Source organism: Apteryx rowi, unplaced genomic scaffold (assembly GCF_003343035.1).
Source record: "Apteryx rowi isolate R43461 unplaced genomic scaffold, aptRow1 scaffold_14, whole genome shotgun sequence".
In the NCBI taxonomy this organism is placed as follows: domain Eukaryota; kingdom Metazoa; phylum Chordata; class Aves; order Apterygiformes; family Apterygidae; genus Apteryx; species Apteryx rowi.
The window spans coordinates 3,603,094-3,609,254 of NW_020447641.1; the positions used below are offsets into that span (position 1 = coordinate 3,603,094).

At 43.6% G+C, this 6,161-nt stretch overlaps 1 protein-coding gene across 3 annotated transcripts in view; it reads right to left on the reverse strand.

Annotated features, from left to right (window-relative positions):
* LRRC8D (leucine rich repeat containing 8 VRAC subunit D) overlaps nucleotides 1-6,161 on the reverse strand; it is a 59,360-nt gene that overhangs the window by 35,482 nt on the left and 17,717 nt on the right. For 2 of the 3 annotated variants that reach the window (XM_026057657.1, XM_026057654.1), the window contains exon 2: nucleotides 5,618-5,760. The gene's annotated coding sequence lies outside the window, so the exon portion shown is untranslated. Of the gene's footprint in view, nucleotides 1-5,617; nucleotides 5,993-6,161 lie in introns of those variants that run through there. The other variant, XM_026057655.1, reaches the window with a different exon arrangement.

Sequence of the window (6,161 nt, forward strand, 5' to 3'; positions counted from 1 at the left end):
GCGCCACGGGAACGGTCCTTCTCCCCATCGCTCCTATCGCCACTGCCTCTGTTGCGCCATGGGAACGGTCCTTCTCCCCATCGCTCCTATGCTTCTTGGCCATCGACCTCCGGCGGCCAAGCCACCGTTGCTGGCTCACCCCAGAGGTGCTCCGGCGTGGGAGGCAGCAAGCCACAATTCGCACAGCTCGGCAAGTGAGGATCAGCACTGCAGGCCGGCCACGTGGCCGGGCCATACCCCGGGCTGTAGGGTGCACAGCTGTGGTGCAGACAGCAATCTGACTGTCTATATCGACCTTTGTCTCTGAAGTCCCAAAACATTATGCTTCTTCCGCAGACAGGATTCAAATAAATAAGGGTAGCACTTTGCTTAAACTACTGCAAGACTTCAAAACAACGCATCCGGGGGTTCCTGGGATTTTGGTATTTACAGAATTACTTTTCATGGACATTGATTTTATTTTTTTAATTTAAACATCATTACCCGTAACAGTCATAAGTCCCTTACAAAATTTGAACTGCTCATAAAAATGGCTTTGCAGCCTTCTTTGAAAAGCATTTTTACTTCAGAAGCTGGCAGATTCTGGTTTTGAGCAGGAAGTAATTTTTTTGTCCACCTCCTGCAGCAGATAAGAGTTAAGGGAACAGGAAAAAGACTGATGCCTTGTTGATCCAATCAATTCTAATTATGCATAGAAAACTTTTCTACAGCATCCAATAATATGGTGAGCAAGAGCTAATTCATGAAATGCAAAGTCAAGTAAGTGGAAAGTTTGAGAGCTGATTGCTCAGCAATAAAGGCCAGGTTTTACAAATTCAATCACCAGAGGCAGTAGAATGGTAGAATTGCAAACAAATTCTAGCACTTGAAATAATTAAAAAAACTAGAGAAATGTGTTATTTATTTAAACATAAAAATTTTCTAAAAGAGGCCCATAAAAAGAAGTGGACAAAGTAACATGATATTAAAGCATTATATATACTATAATAGAGCAGCGTTAAAATAATTGGGCAACAAAGAGCTCTTTGTTTGCCCCTTGCAAATCTCTCTCCATCTTTATTGTCTGAGGTGCCAGACAATAATGTCCCCAACTTCTCAGAGCATGTGCTTTTCACCACCAAGAGGTGCAGACACAGCATTACTAGGCAACATGCTGGGCACATCTACACTGGGAAAAGAGGTCTTGGAAAGGCCACTTCCCTCCACAACCTCTCCCCCAAATCCTTTCCCTGGTTCTTGGTTCCTGGAAATGTTTCTCTTCCCAGTTAGACTAAATCGGGCGCTGAGGTGGGCAGGTGTGGACAAGGATGGGCATGTCTTACTCTGATGCTGCACCTCACTAAGCTGATTTTGCTCTCCGGTGTTCACAATTAACCTCCAAGAGAATACACAGCGATGGTGTGGCCTTACTGAAAAAAGCATTGCCTACCTAACACAAGGGATGAAGCTTGAGGGAGCGACTATGTGTTGAGAACCTCTCCCCATCTACCCAAAATATACCCACAGAGGTTCCAGCGGAGAACAGACAGCAGGTAAGTATTTCAGAACATCATATTGTGTCAAAACACATAGCTAAGATTACTCCAGTCTGTTGAATTTGGTATCTATCACGTAGGAAACAGGTCTGAACACATGAAAATATGCAACATAATATTTTTCTGGTGTAAATTTAAATGGAGAACTGCTACATTCTGACCTTGGTCACATTTTTGCGTGCTACAGCAAGTTTGCTGACAAGCATCTGTATACTCTGTGTCTTTCCTTACCCAGATGTTGCAGTTAATACTCAACCGTTGGGTTAGATCTAGACTTACGGAAGAACTAGCTGGCTGGAAGAAGCTCAACTCACACAAGTTTTGTTGCAGGGACTGGCTTTCCTTATTCAGTGATGGACAAGTCTTGCCTACCCAAAGAAGTATGGAAGCAAAAACAGTGGAAAATAACCAAAATAAGGCTACTTTCCCACTTCTGTATCTAAAGTCAACATTGAAAATTCTGCATAACAAATATAACTCTATTGGAAGAAAGGAAAAAAGAAAAGATGATCTCACATGAAAATTGTAACTTTGAAGTGAGTACGCAGAAGTCCTTTTTATTGCAAAGAAGTAGTTGAAATAAAAATTATCTATACCTAAGTACAAATTTACCTCTGCTTTGAGGCAGCCTTGGCAATAACATCAATATAACTGTCTCAATATACGAGCATGCAGATCTGCAGGGAAGCCAATCCAGCTCTAAAATTCAACAGGCTTTTTCTATAGCAGCAGCCTGTTTTAATATTAAGCTAAGAATCTGTCTATAGATGAACATTCTAAAAAGCCTATCACATGCAATACGTTTGGAATTGAGTATAGCTTACCCCAGAGACTGGAGGACACTTATAAATACACAGCTCTTCAATACATTCATCCTTTTTCTTCCCTTTGGCAGCCATTGTCAAAAATATTGGTTGCAGCAGACTGATTTTATTTTCATAAGCAAGCTATTTTTTTTCCTGCTCTTGCTGTCCTTTTCTGCCACAAGTTCACATGGCTCATACATATGAAATACAATGGACCATCAATACAGATTACATCCGGCACTCCATAAACAGATTAGAGCAGGCTGACTCATAATACCTGTTGACTTGAAGTCTGATAACAATACATTTTTATAATTTACTCATGGATAGATCTGAGTTATTAACAAGTAAATCTGTTAGATTTACCTACCCCTGGAGAACTAACGTTCTCTCTTACACTGCAAAGGGGTTTCAACTACATGTTGAAATGCTGGTAAGCAGGATGCAAGGAACAAAAAAAGAAAATAACCAAGTAAATTCATACCTTCCCTGTGTCTCCTTCCTTCCTACTTTCAGTAGAAGGTGGGCATTGCTGCTTATTATGTGCACATAGTAAATAAACAGCTTATGCAGACAAGTTGTTTTTAATACAAAATGAAAGCACATCAATGAAACATGATTTAAAATAAATCAGCTATGTCTGAGGATATCGTTGTTTCCCCTGGCACTTCACAATTCTGTAGCTGCAGAAATTCCTCTTAAAAAATTCAAAAGTGCTTAAAGCTTATGCTCTTACAAAAGAGCTTTCCAGACATACATATATTATATATAAACATACACTCCACCACTGCAACCAGACCAGAATACTTGCACAGTAAAGCCCCTAGCCACACTTAAAAATTTTGCTGATTTAGCTGTATCAGTTCCCCCCTCCTCCCCTTTTTTTGCTTCCCAACTATGCCAGCAAAAACCTTACTGCAGAAGCCCTTCTACTGGCAGAGAGATTCTTCTGCCAGCATAAACTGCTCCTTTCACAGGACCAAGTTTAAGCAGCACCAGCGGAAAAATTCCTCTGTGAGCCTGAGAGGCACCTCGGGAAGAAGCCGTGAGACAGGGTACCAAAAGCATGCACGCGGGAGGGCGACGGAAAAGGAGGAGAGCATTGCATCAGTGCAGCTTATTTCCACTGAGGAAGGGAGGAAGAGGTTAGTGCCATCACGCCAGGCTTGTGCTAGCAGAAACTAAACTGCAAAGTCACAGTCCTGCTACAAGCAGTTACAGGAGTACAATTCTGCACGCAGGTCCGAACCATCAGCTTTATTTTGACTGATATGGCATTTAATTTTCTGTTTGGATTTTGATGTCATGTTTGTCAATATATATAATCTTCCCAAATGAACAGACAGCCTGAAAACTTTCCATTTATGTCAAGGGGACACTAACCCCATTCCCCCAAGTGATGATCAAGTGTCAGTTCAGTTAACCGTCTCACTGCTGATAAGATATGTATTACCATTTATCTGCTAAAACCTGTCTCAGCTCTGAACCATCGCTAAAAACCTCTTACTGGTAAAACCATCCATATGTTTTCCCATCCGGGAGTAAACAACCTCTCTGTTCTCCCTGCTGAAAGTCCTTACAGTGCAGACTCATCCTGACTCCACAGGAAGTTTTCAATATTAAAAATAGAGAACTACAGGCTAGAGCAACAACAACAAAAAAACCCCACCAACTTTTAAGAGAAATTCAGTACAGTCACAAAAATTGCACTGCCTGTGTTTCCATTTCAATATAAATATCTTTTCTTCTCCCCCTTTCTTTATCCCCCCCAAACCCAAATGTGCTGCAGGTTATCCTGCCTGCCACATCACATCCCTGCAGAAAGCAGGCAGGCCTGGCTCCAGAATTTAGGTCAGCCCGTCTGCGGAGCACATGAGGCCTGCACATAGCCACACATTTTCTAGTAATGCTTCAGTAATCCCTCTTCATCCTGCTACGCAGCTATTTAACTAGTAGCTACCAGCTCTCCTCAACCCCCCAGCAACGACGCCGCGGGAGGGCTGTTTGCAGGCGAATCCGCCACTCTCCTCCCCGCGAGGCAGGAAGCTGGCTGTTGAATCAAACAAATGCCGATTCTTATTTCCCCAGATAAAATAGTGAGGGCTTCCCCAAGCATGCTAGAAAAGGACTTCCCTTTCTATAACTACACAAGGAACGATTTAATCAGACTGAGCTGGAAATTACCCTGCAAATGCTAAGATTAATTTTCATAACAGATCAGCTAAACGAAACCCCACTATTTCCACCTGGGTAAACAAATAAAAAACAACATCAAAAGGGGTCTGTAATAAATTCAGACAATCTACAGAAAAGACGCTGATATTTCTGGAGAGAAAGTATCACTTCAGGTGGAAAACACTGTGCCTCTTCAAAAAATACTTTCCCCTAAAAGTTAATTGTGGGCTACTGTCATTCCAAGCATCGTATGGGCACGCCTAAGTCGCCCCATTCTTGAGGAATCTCTAAGGCACATAAAAAATATGCACAAGCCTTTTCAGAACCCGGACCTCTGGGTAAGAGTTACACATAGACTAAAAAGTAGTTACATAAGAAAAAAAAAGGATACAATTTTAAATTAATTAAACAAACAGAAATCTCAAACCTTTCCTGACTGTTTGCACGCAGCAAGATGAACCTAAGAGCTAACAAAGTCTTCTGGATGTATGACAACGTGAAAGATTTGTTTGTAAGAACAAATACTGGTTACCAGAAACAGTCATGGGAATCTCAGAAAACAAAACAAACAAACAAACAAAAACAGTTAATAAGCTGACAGCTGGTTTTGTTTTAAAACCTATCAGCCTGCTCCCTTCCTGTACCTATGGCTACCTCATAACATTATGCTCCTGGAAAGCTGGCATGTGTATCTCCCTATTAGAAAAAAAGAATAAAACTGAGGAAAAACTCTGTCCTTCAAGTCATCAAATTGCTCCTCAACATTCATTAAGAGTATTTCCAGTCAAACTCTGCCCAGGTCCCGTGGAGCCTGCATACATGCATTGGCAAGCACTTACCGGGCTGCACTGAACATCAAGTGTATAAATCAAACACCCCAGAAAATGCAAAGCTGCACTTTTTTATGGTTACCTCAGATATAGTGCAGAATTCCTGTATGCAACATTCACCCATGGCAGCCCCACAAATGAGGTATGATCCCGTTATTGAGTCACACACTTTAGCAACACTTTTTAAGGAATAGAGCTCTATTTTTACAACTAATGCTTGTTCACCAGGTCGACTCGGCACCAGACAGCTCGTCGCATTCGTGGTCAGTACCTGATCAGGCTGTGCTTCTCCTCCCTCCTCCTCCTCCGGCTTCGGCTCGGCCAAGCGCAGGCTGCGGAGGCTCTGGTGACGGGGAATGCCAAGCCGGGCGCTGACGGTCACTTGCTCATTTTGACAAGCCCCGCAGACACTTCCTGTGTGAAAACAAACTGCTGTGAGTCAAGGGGGCTGAACGAAGCACTGACGCTAGCGGGGGTGTCAGGGAAACACCGCTTTTGCTATGGGAGCACAACATTTGTCCCCCTTGTACCGCCACAGTCTGGTCTCCGGGGAGGGCTGAGCACACCCCTCCTAATCATTTCAGAGGGGCTCCGAGTTGCCCCACTGTTAACAAGCGGAGATCCCTCGAACCAGCAAATTGCCATTTCCTGCACATTTTCTTAAATACCCCAGTGCACCCAGCACGCTTAGCCGAGCGCCCCTCTCTCTGCGCCGACCCGTCTCCACGGCACCGCCGCAGCAGGACCCGAGCCGCGTTACGGGGCGGCGCCGCGGGCGCCGACAGCGACGACGCTGCCCGCCCGCCCGCCCCGCC